Source organism: Rhipicephalus microplus, chromosome 5 (assembly GCF_043290135.1).
Source record: "Rhipicephalus microplus isolate Deutch F79 chromosome 5, USDA_Rmic, whole genome shotgun sequence".
Classification (NCBI taxonomy): Eukaryota; Metazoa; Arthropoda; class Arachnida; order Ixodida; family Ixodidae; genus Rhipicephalus; species Rhipicephalus microplus.
The window spans coordinates 121436932-121454783 of record NC_134704.1 but is presented as its reverse complement, the minus strand read 5'-3'; positions in this window follow the sequence as shown (position 1 = coordinate 121454783).

Below are 17852 nucleotides of genomic sequence, written 5' to 3'. Positions count from 1 at the left end.
AGCTGCGGAATATGCTGCTCAGCTAGCCGACACTAACTGGGTGGACAGGTGCAACACGGCTGCATGCCAGATGTCTGGTCGCAACACGTGGCGCCTGTTTCGCGCTCTCATCGATCCAACACAAACACGCACGGAAACTCAACGTCACTTACATAAGGTCATGCACAACTTTACAGGAACGACAACACAGCTGGCAAACACGCTCAGGGACCGATACCTGTGCACCACCAAGGACCCCCGGACGGCCGCATACTCCTACGCAGGCAAAAAGAACACGCAGTTGGACACCCCGTTCCAGCTCCACGACCTCCAGGCGGCCTTACGCAAGATGAAGCGTGGCACTGCACCAGGGCGTGACCAGGTTACGGTCAAACTGTTGGCCAATCTTCCCGACGCAGCCTACGCCACGCTCCTCAAATACATCAATAGCATTTGGGACGGAGAAACTCCTCTCCCTCTTGAATGGAAATCAGCTCTCGTGACCTTCATCCCGAAGGCAGGTAAACCTATTGACGTGGAGAACCTTCGCCCCATCTCCCTCACGTCTTGTGTCGGCAAGCTGATGAAAACGATGGTGCGCGACAGACTCTCCGAGTTTCTAGAAACACAGCACACTTTTGCGGACACCATGTTTGGATTCCGCCCTCAGAAGTCAGCCCAGGATATACTTCTACAGCTCCACCATGACATATTAGATCCTGTTGAATGCCCCCACAATGACAAGGTAGTCCTGGCCTTGGATCTTAAAGGAGCATTCGACAACGTGAAGCATGAGGTAATCCTTGACCACCTCAGTCGGACCAACTGTGGTTATAAAACATTCAATTATGTTAGACAGTTTCTTACAGACCGTCGAGCCTACATACGCATACAAGATGAGGAACATGGGCGTTACGTCATCGGCTCGAGGGGAACTCCTCAAGGCGCGGTCCTCTCTCCTCTCCTATTTAATATAGCCATGCTTCATCTTCCCCCCAAATTGGCTTCTTTACCAGGGATACATCACGCTCTTTACGCGGATGATATCACGATCTGGGCCACGCAAGGTAACCTGGGTCACATGGAGTCATGCCTGCAAGCAGCAGCGACTGTAGTCGACGACTACGCAACCTACTGCGGACTCCAGTGTGCCCCGGCTAAGTCAGAATTTGTGCACGTACGTCCCTCCCCTCAGGACACAACTCAGCTCCATATCAGTCTTCCCTTGGGACCGATCCGTGAGGCCAAGGAGATCCGCGTCCTTGGCCTCTTCATACACCACCAACGCAAGGCCGACACCACAATAGCCAAACTTCGCACGGTGGGAGACCAGGTGGGCCGTATGGTCCACCGGGTCTCCAACAAGCGGGGCGGATTACGAAGCAGGGATGCAATGCGGCTTGCCCATGCTTTCGTAACGAGTAGAATACTCTACTCGACTCCCTACTTGCACCTACGCAAACACGAGGATGATCAACTCGAGGTCATCCACCGTAAAGTTATCAAGCGGGCTCTCGACCTCCCTATCACCACGTCCAACCAGAGACTTCTGGCCCTAGGCGTGGTGAATACCTACCGGGAACTTCGAGAAGCCCACCTCGTTAACCAATACACGCGCCTTGCACAGACCCATTCCGGTCGCCGCCTCTTGGACCGAATACACATCAAACACGATTACTATATTGAGGAAAGGGTGAGAGTGCCAGAACCTTGGAGACGCGCCCTCCGGGTCCGACCCCTTCCCCGCAACATGTCCAAAGAAAACCACAGTGGTCGCCGCCAGGCGCGCGCGGAAGCGTTGCAGCGACACTTTGGTCAAGAGGAACACGTGTGCTACGTGGACGTTGCCGGCCCGCACCATGGGGGGTGGTATACTGCCGCAGTCATACACAACGCAAACACCGTAAACGGGCTCACTTTCAAAGCCTACAGCGCAACACACGCGGAGGAGGTTGCCATCGCTCTGGCTCTCACCTATCCCTCTTCTAAACATATCATCACCGACTCACGAGGGGCCTGTCGGAACTATCAGCTAGGGTGGGCTTCACCGCTTGCTCAGCGCATACTGGAACCTAGCTGCCGATACGTTAATCCAACTCTGCGAAATCTGGTTTGGGCACCCGGTCACCAAGGACTCAGGGGTAACGAACAGGCCGATCAGGCCGCCCGCGCACTCTCTTCCCGGGCTATCTCCCTGTCTTTGAAAGCCTACTCGCAATCAGACAATTCGGCCCTTTCATTCAAAGATATTACCAATTACTACAAGGAGGAGCACGGGCGCTATCCAGACTCTTGTAAGGGACTGCATCGCGCTGACGAGCGCCTCCTTTTAAAACTGTTTACCAATACTGTACTGTGCCCGGCGGTGCTAAAACATTTCAATTCATCCTTTGATGGCACGTGCCAGTTCTGTGGTGAGGTGGCTGACACCTTTCACATCGTGTGGGCGTGCCAGTCTAATCCATCTATCCCCCCCAACCCCAATCCCACGAGAGAGGACTGGGAGGCGGCCCTGCTCGGCTGTCAAGACCTGAAGGCCCAAGAGGCTCTGGTTCAACGTGCGCGGGCGGCGTTGCTTGCCAATGGAGCCCCGGAATAGGGGTTCCACCTAGTGCTGTGAGGGTAGGAGGCCAATAAGGCCCCAACCCAATCACCTCTCTGTAACCATTTAATGGTTATTAAATGTTTTCACTACCACCACCAAGGCGCTTGCCGTCAGCTTGGCACGCTGACGTCAAGCGCCTGACGTTAAGTTGGTGTCAAGCGTCAGCTTGGCACCAACTCTAGAGCGCGTGCCGTACGTGCACCCACTGTGGCGAAACACACTGAATAACCTGCATCTCTGCCGCGAATATACCCATAGCTCCCCGACCTTGCCGCCAGAGCCACACTGCGGTGTTGTCATCACTTCGCAAACTTGAGCTTGGGGTCCCTACAAAGCTTCATTTATTACATCTAACAAAGGGTGAGAGCGAGTCAGGGTATGGAAATCACTATCACCGTAATATAAATTGCGAAGAAACTTAGGACGCCCACACATGTGATATATTCTTGGCCAACCTTCCAGTGTGGGCACGAGCCATATGTGAATGGCTATCATTGTCATCGGCATCCCACCAGTGGTCATGGAAGACGAAGAGGAAGTGGGAGACGTTTAAAACGGCTTGATACCTGATCAGAGGCAGCATGTTCAGCAGTCACTCATCTTATGAAGGTACGTGAACAACCACAAATCGATTGCCATGTTCCTTATGTGTAAGTTATTCGTAGCAGTAATTTGAAGACACTCCACGCAGTTGAATCACATCATGTTACGGCCTACACCATGAGCGTATATCATGTCACACAAGAATATTGCTTTGAAGATAGCGCAAATAAATACAGTTACCGCGCAATTCTTCATTAGATGCATAAATGACGTAATAAACGTTACTCTGCGTAATTAACTAGGAACGACTTACACTGATCAAAGTCTTTTAATGGCATCTCTGACTGCTCGTTTTATAGTGCCCTAGAGCGCTCTTTTGAGAGAGAAAAGTTGCGTCTTCCCCTTTCCTCAAAGCGCTCTCCTGAGATAGAGAAGTACCTCTTTTGCTTTCTCTCGCTCTCTATCTCTCTCACTCTAGTGAGCGCTCCAGAGCGCTGCGAAATGATTAGTCAAAGTTTCAGAGATAGCGTTAGATGCGAAGCATCTTATAGCGATGGCATGTCCCAAGTTGTCATCGGCGTCCGCATTGACACTGCGTATGCTCAACTCTTCTCCTTCCTTCTCTCTAGCAGCTGTGCGTTACTCTCTCCACTTTTCTCCTACCACCTGCTTGTGCTCGCTCCCCCCTCTCTCTCTATAGGCATCCATCCCAGTGACACTGCCCCTGCGCATGCGCGTCCCCTCTCATCTCTCGCCTTGCAATGATTAGGCAGTACCGGTGGGAGATTGCTCCTGTGCGTTGTTGAACAACAAAAGTTCAAAACGCACGCGTTAACCAAAAGCAGAATGCGAGTCTCAGTGTTCATTCGGAGTCTTCTCTCATTGCCCATTAGCAGTAGTCAGACGGTAAGTTGGGCCAGTTGGTTAGGATCCATCGTGAACTTCTTTACAGCGCAACACCAGAAAAAAAAACACAGGACGTGGAAGGAGCAAAAGAGAAAGAAAAGACGGCGCTGACTCAGAACTGTTGTTTATTGGAAAAAACAGGGTGAAAAGTATATATATAGGTACTAGCAGCCTACATCACGACATGCGCACAATACGAGGTGCACCGAGGTGGCGTTGTCACACTCATGGCAATAAACAACATTGGCCTAAACAACTTAATTCTTTTTCATGCAGTGTGATGGATGGTTCACTAATGCACTTGCTACCCCTAATCTTTATATGATATGCCTCAGCGATTTCTCTTGTTAGCTGGTTAGAATGCTTGAAGATGATGGTGGTTCTCTCAAAAATGGGACGACAACCGCATGTTCCTGCAGATGAAGTCGCACGATCTCTTGAAGAGATAACTCAAGGAATGAGTCTGCAACGTTTGGCAGCTAGCGTAAAGAGGGAGAAATAACTGGAGTTGTGAGTTTTCTTTACGGGGAAATCGCACAAGGAAGACATGCCTTTCAGGGCTATAGTCTCGAAAAAAGGTCGCTGGCAGTTAGATGTTTCGCGTTTTCTGCAAAAGAACCTAGCACGCCTGAATATTGTTTACCCTTTCCGCATACCGAATTAGAATTCTGTGTGCGAGTACCACAACAATAACTCGATGAGCCTACGTAGCGCCTTCGGTGTCGACGTGGAAAATTTATATTATTCCCTTCCGCATCGCCAGGTTATGAAATGCGTAAAAGCCTGCATTGTGTTTGACAACGATGAAGAATCTTTCATCGATGGTTGTGGTATTTCTTTACAATCATTTCTTGAACTTCTGTCATTTTACCTTGAAAGTACCTTTGTGTCGTGGCGGGGGGATCTCTATGTACAATAGTCTGGTGTCTGCATAGGGTCATGCGTGGCCCCTATTATTATTGGCATTATTTTAGGCTACATTGACAGGTATCTGGAAGGTCACCTTAGTAAGTGCTGCAGTGCTGTTTTTCGTTACGTCGACGATTTGGTAATTTTTCCCACTATGACATTCACCATCAGGACATTGATCACATTCTCAAGTTGTTCAGACAGCATGGTATAGGCCTCACTTTCACTCACGAAGTCTGTAAGGATTACGAGCTACAGTTTCTTGACCTAATCTAACCTTTGGTAAAAATCAATTGTGCTGGAAATATGACCCAAGATCAGTGAAACCTATCTTAAACTACAAGTCTGGCCATTCTAAGATTGTGAAGAGAGAAATTTCAAAGACTATCTTAAATGCGTCGCCCTGGAAATCCTGTGTGCACGTGTCGAATACTGCTTTTCATAACCAGGTAAAACGCTTAGTAGATGCTCGGTATCCTGACAAGGTGATTTCGTCTGTGTGTGAGGCGATGGTTCGGAGCGTTAAGCTCGTGAAACACAGAGGAGCTCAAGAAAATGCTGATGAAAAAAAAAAAGAGCCGTTTCTTCTTATGTACACGAATTGGCGCATGGGCTGAAAAACGCAGGCTCAAGGTACGGTGTCGACGTTCTTTTTTCCGCCAAACAAAAGGTAGGTCGCCCGATGGTTGATAATGCGCTGAGGAACAAACAAGCTAAAGGGAGATGCGCTCTGAATCATAAGAACAAGTACATCGCATGCGTAAAAAAAAGCTGTGCATTTAACTCCATTATCGTGTGGTAGGGAGTACGTGGGACAAACGAAACGATGTGTGAATGTTCGTTTAAGGGAGAATGAGTTATCTCTTCAAGGAATCGCGCGATTCCATCTGCCGGAACATTCCAGGTCATGCGGTTGTCGTCCAATTTTTGAGAGAACCACACACTTCAAGCATCCTAACCTGCTAACAAGAGAAATCGCTGAGGCATATCATTAGGGGTAGCAAGTGCTTTAGTGAACCATCCGTCACACTGCATGAAAAAGAATTAAGTTATTTAGGTCAATGTTGTTTATTGCCATGAGTGTGACAACGCCACCTCAGTGCACCTCGTATTCTGCACATGTCGTGATGTAGGCTGCCAGTACCTATATATATATATATATATATATATATATATATCTTTTGTTTCTCTTTTTCTCCTTCCATGTCCTGTGTTTTTTTCTGGTGTTGCGCTGTTAATAGGTTCACAATAGGCCCATTAGCAGTAATTGGCCGCTTGCAGTAGAAAATACCGGTCCATCACTGCGCGCTTTCCACCTCCCCACGTATTCTCTAATGCGCAACGCCACGATGAGCGCTAGCGTCAAAGCCGCCGCCAATGTAAGCGTTAGCGCCCGCATCTTCACATCTACACATGGTTCCCTTTAACGCAAGATGGCGTTATTTTTTTCGAGTAGACATCTAGAAACAAGAAGCTACTGCAAATCAGTGGTTACGAGAAGTCAGAAATCTGTTGTATCTAGATCACATTACTTGAAACACTAAAAAGCGAACAACCTAACCAAAGTAGAGTATTTTGTGTGTGTATACGCAGAAGTGATTTCAATCGGAAGTGAAGAGATAACGTTTCGACAATAGGATTTGTTTGACTGATAGGTGCAACTTTTCTGCTATGCACAACAGAAGTTGGCTTGTCGAAATATCAGCTTCAGCAACCACTCCATGTTCCGAGGATTTTGAGTTCAAATATCCTGTTATATTTGTTACATTAGTCGGCTGTATAAGTGATAACAATTATAAATATGCTACTTCTACAGCTCAAGGGAAGTAAAAGAGTACGACATCTCTATGTCGTGCCTTGAGAGGGAATATTGTGTAGTAATATTGTCCAAATGACTTACCGCGAAAAACAAAACAGCCCTGAAAAAATTAATTCCATGAAAGTTGATTGATTGATTGATTGATTGATATGTGGGGTTTAACGTCCCAAAACCACTATATGATTATGAGAGACGCCGTAGTGGAGGGCTCCGGAAATTTATACCACCTGTGGTTCTTTAACGTGCACCCAAATCTGAGCACACGGGCCTACAACATTTCCGCCTCCATCGGAAATGCAGCCGCCGCAGCCGGGATTCAAACCCGCGCCCTGCGGGTCAGCAGCCGAGTACCTTAGCCACTAGACCACCGCGGCGGGGCGAAGTCCATGAAAGTATAAGGCTTGTTATGTGTAGTGCTATAAGATCAAATGCAGTGCAAGTCGACAAAACAATTTTGCAGCTGAAGCTGACACTTAAAATTGCAAACAGGTTGCATGACTTTGCCCACAGTTCTTCGATAAACTCCGGAATAACGTCTCACCAGTGCGTAAGCACCAGTATTCTGTGTTGATAACATTACGAGTACTTCTACCAAAGGTGCAGTTAAGCGCTATAAGTCTGCTCGGGATATTATTACTGTTGCACTATGGCGGAATCGCATCGTTACACACGGCCACTCTTAATTCTGAAAAACACTCATTGTTGGCCTAGTTGGTACATTGCATCAGAAAAAAATTCAGCCAATAAAATAACGAACATAAAAACGAAGAGACAAGTGACTAGACAAGTTCCTGTATTCTGACTTTCTGACTCTCAATTATCGCGTGCCATTTCTTTTGTAGGCACGGAGGGCATGGTGTCTTCCTCCTTCTTGACGCAGGACACAGAGACAACGTCGACGAGTGAAACCACGAATACGACAGGTACGAATCGATTGTAAGACACGTGTACTGCCACGTGATATCTTTTTGGTTATATGGAGAGTGACTATCTCTGAACAGTGCTGTATAGAAAAAGTGATTAGTGATTCAGAGTACTAGGTACTTTACTATAGAAGAGCAGAAAATTCCCAGGTGCGAACCTCGAACTAGTACGATTCGTTAATTGAAAAAAAAAACTTTCTGATACTCTCGTGCTGATTTTTTCGTTGATTCACACTACAAGGGCTAGTTGCAATTTTTCTACGTCTTAAAAGCTTACTTTCTCTTGCTGGCACCTGCAAATATGATTACTCAAATATATACACGTACATGTCTCATATTCTTGAAGCTCAACACAAACACCGTGTGCATTAGCGACACCATCAGCACCTCACAGACTTGCAGGTTTGGTTGCCTTGCACCAATTCGACCACTTTTCGCTGAAGAGGGGGGGGGCGAAAAAAACACCTTGGGTAATTTTCGACCTTTTGGCTCCTTTGTTTCTTCACTTTTGATCACGTAATCAATGTCTGGTGATTTCGCAGACGCTGTCATGCGAGTATGCGGCGTCACAACAAGGTAGCCATGGCATAATTCCAGGTAGCAAAATTTGCTGCTTTCACTGCACGAAAAATGGCGGGGACTCGGGATGTACTGTTGCATAGACCGGTAATTATTAGTCAATAAATACTGCTGAATGCTACAATAAACCGCAAGTGATTGTGACCACACGATCAAAAGCGCTCAGCCTTTGTACATTCATTGACCTCAGAAATTGGATATCTGACAAACTGATTGCGTAATTACAGGTATGATGTGTCACTTAGAAAAATATAAAATTTCGTATCACATGAGAAACTGGTACGCAAACAACTGTAATTTGCGCTTATATTACCGCAACTCTGATGTTGAGTACAGTCGTGCGGTTCTCATTCTTATCACTACGTGGATGTTACCTCTACTCCTATAACCTATAATTAAAATGCATTCGAGGCTTCTCAATTTTCGTAAAAGTGTCATAAGCCCCGCTGCCGTGGTCTAGTGGCTAAGGTACTCAGCTGCTGACCCGCAGTTCGTGGGATCAAATCCCGGCTACGGCGGCTGCATTTCTGACAGAGGCGGAAATGTTGGTCGGCCGTGTGCTCAAATTCGGTCACACGTTAAAGAACCCCAGGTGGTCGCAATTTACGGAGCCCTCCACAACGGCGTCTCTCATAATCATATGGTGGTTTTGGTACGTTAAACCTCAGACATCAATCAAATCAACAATACACGATGTACAGTTGTCAGCAAGCGCAACACGCACTCTATTCAGCGTGTCTTGAAACAGTTTGACGCTATAGGGCCGCGCGACTTTGGATTCTGTTCCCTAGACGTGTTACCCATGCAGGCCCACATGCTATCCAAGCATATCCAGGTATAGTATAGATAGTGCTGGCATTAGTCAAAGTATGCCACGACTTAGGTTATGCGCTCGAACGTTTGTGTAAAGCTTGCAGACTTCTTACTGTACACTGTGGTCCTTTATGTTAGGGAACACGCGAACGCATGGCCTGCGCTCTGCGGCGTCTGCGTACAGCACCATCAACCGACAAGTGAAGAAAGCACGTTCGTTTTTGGCGTCATCAATGGCCAAGCAAGATAACGAGCCATAGCCGGTAGACAAGCGCTACTAGATTATGTTTCCGCGGTGAGCAATATCGGGCAATTACTGTAGCTTGAGTTGTGGTCGCCATAAGTGTGGCGTGAGCAGAGATAGAGTGCAATCTAGCAGCACTTGTCTATCGGCCTTAACTTGTCATTTATTATTTTTTAGCAACAGATGACGCTGAAATCGAACGTGTTTTCCTTTGCTGTCGGCTGATGGTACTGTATGCAGCCGCCGCAGAGCGCAGGCCATGCGTTCCCTTCCATAAAGGACGACAGTGTACACTGATTGCAGCGAACAGTGAATCTGACCATCGGTAGAACGCGTCGTCTTTTATACAGTAGCTACCGAACCTTCTATAGCGTTATCGCTTGCAGATGCTCCCATAATCTCTTGTAATAAGCTTCATTATACGCTTTCTGTGCCGAGTCGTTTCGGATGAAACCTGAATACATCAAAAACGTGCGTGATGATACGATTGCTAAAGCCAGCAATTAATGCTTGAATGCGAACAGTTTTGATTGTGCAAGCTCAGGCTTTACTTATATGCATGTTCGCCTAAAAGGTGTTGCGTTTTGTAATTTACTTTAAGTGTACCAGTCATTCTTACCCACGCGCTGCTACTCATGGCTACATTTGATATATTTGGCTAAATTATAGTATTTTTTGCCAATTTTCTACACTTTTCGACCAGGAAGCCCTAGTACACCGACCATGATGAAATTTAACACGTTCAAAAATCACCAACAGAAAGCATTTCAGGCAGCCAGCTCTGTATATTTAGTGCGATTGATTGATATGTGGGGTTTAACGTCCCAAAACCACCATATGATTATGAGAGACGCCGTAGTGGAGGGCTCCGGAAATTTCGACCACCTGGGGTTCTTTAACGTGCACCCAAATCTGAGTACACGGGCCTACAACATTTCCGCCTCCATCGGAAATGCAGCCGCCGCAGCCGGGATTTGAACCCGCGACCTGCGGGTCAGCAGCCGAGTACCTTAGCCACTAGACCACCGCGGCGGGGCTTTATTTAGCGCGAAGACGCGAGTGTTTTGCGTGCATTAAAAAAAGCGATAAGCAGTATTTCCTCCCCTTAGACTTGCGTGATCATAAAATGGTCAATAAATTTGGTTGTGTTCTTGTTTTTATTGTTCACAGCACTGTCGTAAGTACGCACGCATTAATAAGTGCGCACGCAATCTTACGTGTATTCACAGTTGTAAGAGTGCTTTCTCACAGTTTACAAATTCGCTAAAACTTGCCAGTGTCCTCAGAAAACGCAACTGAAATGAACGGGCCAGAAGCCCTGTGATGGAAATGACGTGGAGTGATTCCAGGCTGAATGTCATTTACGTCACATTTCCTTGTGCATACATTGCTCTCAACAAATGTTGCAGGCCGATATAGCCCACCACTTGTCTTCGTCCCGTCAACGCTTTAGCCTGAGCAACTTGCCGCTTGTTTGAAATTAGCCAACGTGTACCAACCACTCAGCTTTCAAGCGAGGGTGTTTTCAGCAGCATGGCTGCACAAAGCTGTCAAAGCAATGTTCTCGATATAAATGAAGGTCATGGAACAGTTATTGTGGCTACAATTTCTGTTAGCTGTCTTTGCTGCTTAGTTCAGGTTGAGTATGTGAGCTTTGGCACTATACCACCAGAGCAGCCTGTAGTGGCTATTATGTAAAGCTGCTAAGTTTGGGGACAGGGGGTTCGAATCGCGTCCTCGAGGCACATTAATCACTGGGGGGGGGGGGGGGGGGAGATGGCCTTGTATTTGCATGTTTCACTGCAAATGTCGTCGAAAGACGATTGTCTTGCGTGTTGAGAGAGTGAAGAAAACGTATATTTGATGTTCTGCGCGAGAAAATTGGTGAATCGTATTCTGGAAGCGCTGCGTTAGTGTCTCGATCTGTGCAGCGAACACGAGCGCCATCTGGCAGTTATCTTCGAAAACGAAGGAAGGCATGCGTGCCCGCGGAAAAAGATGCGCGCCTGTCTCAGAGATAATAAGGTGTAGAAGAAAAAGTGACTGGGAGGTGCCACCACCAAGTAGTCTTAGCAAAGTGATCGAAACACTTGCATTTTCGAGCAACGCGTTGCACTGTCAGCGCAGCGTGATAAACGCTGCGGTCCTTAGAATTACTTGCGTGTGCCTTCTCTGGTAAAAAGGCACACTTACAAAACATCGAGGTGTTGCTATGGTGCAGCAGATATGTGCAATAATTGCTTTTTAATTGACAATCGCACAAGTTTGACCACTGAAACTTGAGAAATGTGTGGGTGCTGTGGATGGGGTAGGCCGTTCCAGGTATCGTTTGGTGCCATTAGGGTGATCGTTACCGAGGACAAACAGAAAGACAAACCTCAGGAAGCACGTCACGGTACTTTTGCTGTTGAGGCCCACGGAACGGCTTTTTGCTCTACCATACCTTTTTTTCTAAACAAACCCAAAATGTTTGCGTCGAAGGTCCCCAAGAAAGACTATCATGCTATCGTCTTTAAAAATGAATATTTTGGGAGTATCTATGCTGCGCAACAGAGATCGTCATCTACTTCGAGCACTTTCCTCGCGCTATCACAACGGTTCCGGTAGTTCGCGGTGGTGAACAGTGGGCTCGTTGTCAGTCTGACATAGCATTCTCGAGAGGAAAGGGGCCAGCGCCGGGTTTTCCAGAAAGGAAGCGCGAGCGAGGGAGCGCGGACCTGTTGTTTTGATCGGTGCGCTTGCCCGGCGATGGAAGGTTAGACGGTGATGATGATGGCGGAGTGTGGACCTAAGGAGCTTCGCTAGTGATAAAGACCAATTAAATTTCACCATAGTAAGTGAAATCTCATTTGCTGTGTTTGCTGGACGATGTGAGTAGCCAGGATAGGCACGAGACCTCGCGGAGCAGGTCTTAACCACGTGCATCTTTCTGCGTGGCCTCTGTGAAACCCGTCAATTGGTAGTGCATGAAGCGCAATGTTAACCCAAGAAATGCATTGGAATGCACGAACGCCCAAGTTTTAGCGCTTCTACCTGACATCGAAGGCAGGGATTAGGGTTGTCTACTTATTTCTGTTTCTCCTTGAATCAAATGGTGCCATAGCAACGAGCATATTACATTAATGCCTATCAAATAACCAGCCGCTGTCAACCACTTCAATACCTAGCTGTTTTTAGGAGAGAAGCTCCTTAAGGCGTGGGCTGAGCGTCGCGTCCCGTCGTAATCTTATGTAGTCACCTCTCGTTTGTTCTTGAACCGGCCATAGAGGGCGGTACTTTTACATATAATGAAATGCATATACGCCGAAAAATGCAAATGACACGATACTGGAGGACTTGTAGTATGATAAATAAAAATGGCAGCATATCCACGGAGTGAATAATGGAGAGTGGGGCGAAGAATTCGTCCGTCCATTCGTTCTTGCTTCCGTCCGTCCATGCGTCCGTCAGTGTGACCGTCCATGTGTCCATCAACCCGTCCGTGCGTGCGTCTGTTCGTGCGTCCGTCCCTGCGTTCGTCCATGCAGCCGCCCATGCGTCCGTTCATGCGTCCATCCATGCATCTGTGTATGTGTCCGTTCGTCCATCTATTCAACACTCCAAGTACCACCATCTCGCATCTTTTCATCATATATTCCCCACATAGAAGCACCACCATCCAGCGGACATTCCAAGGACTAAACGAGAGGTGGCACACGCACACTTTCTTACGGCTTGCGCTTCGGGTCCACTTCCCACTTTTAACCACCTCGAGTTCGTGGTATATGCTAGTTCACTGTATTCATGGCACTGCGGCCGAACGCTCGCTAAACCTTTCGAAAACCAAGGAGGTTACGCCCAGCGAGTATGACGTAGCAAACTTTTTCAGTCAGATAGTGCTCAATGTACATGCCAATGGCTGCTAATGGGAAATGAAAGGCAGAGAATTCGGCTTTTACTTTCTTACGGCTTGCGCTTCGTATCTACTTCCCACTTTTAACCACCTCGAGTTCATTCATGGTATATACAAGTTCATTGTATTCATGGCACTGCGGCTCAACGCTCGCTAAACCTTTCTAAAGCTAAGGAGGTTACACCCAGCGAGTATAACGTAGCAACCCTTTCTTGTCAGATAGTGCTCAATGTACATGCCAATGGCTGCTATTGGTGATCGCAGCCTGCGCGTTAACTAAAAGGCGAATGCTCCTGTCTCTCATTCCGCATTAGCAGCCATTGAAATGTACATTGAGCACTATTTTTTATTGTTCAACAACGCACAGAGGAAGTCTCTCACCGGCACTACCTTGGAAGTCAAAATGTTATACTTGTTACATACTACGGGGGATGAACGGGTGCCGCTATAAGGAGCTTCGCCCCTAATAAAAATCACAGCATATCCATGGAGTGAATGATAATGAGTGGGAAAAAGCGTCCGTCATTCCGTTCATGCTTCCAGCCATCCGTTCTTTCTTGCTTCCGTCCATCCGTGCGTCCAAACGTGTGTTCGTGCGTTCGTCCATTCGTTTATCCGTACATCCGTCCATTCGTGCATCCGTCCATGCGCCCGTCCATCCGTCCGTTCGTCCTCTCGTGCGCCCATCTGTGCGTCCATCTGTTCATCTATCCATCCGTCCGTCCCTGCGTTCGGCCATGCGTCAGTCCGTTCCTGCGTTCATCCATCTATTCATTCGTGTGTCCATCTGTGCATCCGTTCATCCGTCCATACGTCCGTCCCTGCGGCCGTCCGTGCGTCTATTCGTTCATACGTGCTTCCATCCATTAGTGCATCCATCCTTGCATCCGTCCGTGCGTCCATCCCTGCGTTCGTCCATGCATCCGCCCGTCCGTGCGTCAAACAGACAGGCAGACGACGAACGGACGCGGCCAGCGGATGATTCACGGTTTGCCGATAAAAATTATGATAGGCTTAAGGTGGCGGCGGCTCGCGCTCGAAGAGGAAACACCGATGTGCGAGCGCGTGAGAAAATAGAAATGACGTCACACGAAGATGTTGGCGATCGCCTGTTCGTCGGCGGCGCCCTACGCTAGGGGGCACGGTGTGGTGAAATAAAAGCCGTCTTGGCCCACCCGCGAGTTTAGAAGGTCGGCGGATGGACAAGGCTGCAGAGTGCATGCGCGCAAGGCGGCTGCGGCTCTCGTTCGAAGACGGGACCCCGATGTGCGAGCGCCCGAGACAGAAGCGCGCCGTGAAGCTGCGCGGCAGCGCAGACATGATCCTGGCGTATGAGAACGGGAGGTCAAAGCGGCGCGGGCAGTGGCGTGCGGACCCAGCTTCGCTCCACTCTCCGTCATTCACCTCGTGGATACGCTGTCATTTTTTGTGACTACCTCTAGCGACGTTTAGCAGTGCTTTCATCACCAATTGACAGCACTTATGTCGGTACTTTGAGACTAAGCACATATAAAATTAAGTGGCTGAGTGGAGAGTGACGGCGCCCTTGAAAACGCAGGTCGAGCGTCAAGTGTTACATGCTTGGCATCGTCTTCGTAGTCATGGCGCTGTCCGGGACGCTGCTCTACCACGCCTTCGGCGCTGAGAAAGGTGCAGAAACCGGGCTGCTTATGGCGATAATTTTTAACGTGTCACTTTCCTTTCAGGATGATAGTTGTAGTATTACTAGGAATGCGTCATTCACATATGTGGGTAAAGCCTGGGAGAGTACCGAGAAAGGCTTCAGAAGAAATCTGAAAGCCACACAACGCACGCATGCATAGGAAAGCTATCAATCGGCGAAGAAACCAGACTTAACACCGTTTCTTGTTTCACAACTTCTTTTTTTGCAGTGCTAGCTAGTACACATTTATTTCTTTTCTTTATTAACATAATCCCACCCCACAGTAGCATCGCTCAATTCCAGCCAGCACAATTTCTGTACTGGTTTATCTGAAAAACTTCCTTATTGAGCTTTCACTCGACAAGCTCGTACTATACCATCTTGTCCAGGGTAAACGACTGTAATTCGCCCAAGGGGCCATACTCCTCTGGAAATGCCAGACTCTTCGATTATCACCCCGTCATTTAGTAGGAGGCAGCTTCTGGGATGAGCTGGCTGGGTATAGGTGAAGTACCCGTAGTTCTAACAAATACTTTTTTTTTCATCGCGTCCACATATGATCCATCATCTTCTGTCAGTATCTCAACTTCTTGCTGATGTCTCTTCTATTAGCTTGAGTACTTATGGCATCATCGTCATTGTTGCTCTGCTCAGGAGGCGCTAAGAATGAACGTCCAACAAGAAACTGCGCTGGACATATCGGAGAGGGCTCTTTGGCCTCCGTATAAGTGTAGGTCAGCGGTCTTGAATTAACAACTGCTTCTACCTCTAGTAGCATCGTCTCAGTTTGTTCGCTGCTGAGCTTGCTCTTTCCCAGCGCACAATGAAGCCAGAAGTGGCGGGCGTAACAATAATGAAATAATGAAATGAAACAGAGTAGAATGAGAAAACAAAAACATTACAGCTGATCATGTAGGTGACGTTAAATGAAAGAAGTGGACACGGGCAGGCTATGTAATACATAAGCCTTAAAAATGGTGCTCAGCTGGAGCTATGGAACAAACGAATGGGAAAAGCCGGTCACGGCAGGGAGTTAACTGTAGCGGTGAAAACGAAAAGCTGGCAAGAATGAAACGGAATTCATGAAAACACTGGCCGTGCAAACACGAACACTGCAGAGAAGCCGAGACGCCACAAACGCCAGCTTTTGTGGTGTCTTAACTTACGTCTTGTGCCCTTGTTACCACGCTTTGTCTCTTTTAAGGGACACTAAAAATAAAAAGATTTTTCGATAATTCGTCGAGTACAATGTCATTATCCCAAAAACATTGGTGGCGCTTGGTTATCGTGAATACGCGCGAAAAGAAAACGCGAGACAAGACGCTACCTTGAGATTCCAGCACTGAATACCATGACGTCAAAAATTTTGAAGACATCTGCTGGGTCCTCGGTGTTTTTTACAATTATACCCAGAGAAAAATCTGGCACTAGTGAGCTGCTGGTTGCAAGGTAATGACGACATATGTGACCTTCGAACTTGGCTAAAATTTGTATACCTCGAAGACGCGTCCGGCTTCACGTTAAAATGAGTGATTTCTTGATAAAAGGGCCTGTAATAAGCTGTTTATTGTTGTTGCACAGAAACGTGTTGTATTAAACACTGGAACCTTCGACGTTTATCAACAATTTTATGAAGCTTAAGAAGTAACCAATGGCCGCTAAACTTGGAAGGTAGACGCGACAAAGCGAGCGTTCTTTCCGCCACGTTTGTCATATGTTTTCGTTTTTGTTTTTTGCTGTTGGGTTGGGCAGTCAAGGTGAGGGGACTTTTATTTAAGAATATATTGCGCGTGAACGAGATCCGCTTACAAGCGTTTTGTTTCAGAGAAACTTTATTTACGCAGTCGTATTCGCTTTTTGAGCCGAAGCCTCACTCAACACCAGCTAACACAAGCCTCGCAGACACATATACTATCATTCCCAGCGCTGTAACATCGTCCCTTAAGAAATTCGTATAGACGGTGGCGCTACACTTCCCTTTAGGTATTTGTGAGAAACTCTATGGCTGAGTCATACATGGGTTTTAATAGATAAAATAGATAAAGTAGAACAATTTCATCTGTGGCTGTTGTACACCTAGCATACGATGTTTAAGAATATGTCATCCAGTCATAGTCGCGGAAATACGAAAAATACATATTGAAAATTTCGACATTGTGCGCGGGAACTACGTGATGCGATATTTATAATTGTGATTGAATCTTGATTATATCCGCTAATAAGAAACTTGTGATAGTAAAGCATATACCATTAGAGTGAATACAAGTGAGGGTGCAAATGCAGGCCTGCGTATGCATTTGCATACTGTAGTCTGTCAACCTAAAGCAAGTCATTGTGTCCTTTTAACCTGAACACTTGCCAACTTTCTTAGCTAGCTTCCTTAGTATGATGACAATGGTAATCACGATAAAAATGCACAACACCTTATCATGACTAAAACTTCGATACCTTGATGAATTCGGAACCAAATAACCGCCTTATAATCGCAGCCTGGCTTTCTAACGAGGTGTTCCACGAGAGGGGGCCCACGCCCGGGATTGTGCAGAAAGCAGTGCCAGCGACTACGGTACGCGAGAGCACAGCACCTGGATCAAGAAACAGCCGCACACACTGTAAGTCCTCAATGCCCCATGGAACAATTTTCCGCTCTCCCATAGAGGATAGAGTACCATGTACTGTAAATTGTTAACCAATTTTTTAAACACCTAACAGAACCTCACCATGTTTGAGGGCACGGGATGGCTTTATGCTATCGCATAGTAGAGCACCAAGTACTCCAAACCATTAACCACTTTTTCTAAACACACGGTTCCGGGAAAGCGTTCTGCTCTCTTATGGAAGAGTACCATGTGTTGTAAGTCGTCAAACATTTTTAGGGGCGAAGCTCCTTATGCCGTGGGTCGTATGTCCCATGTCATCGTAGTAGTCGAAGTAGCCAGTTGCATTGCATTGCATGTCAATAAAAACGGTGTCACAG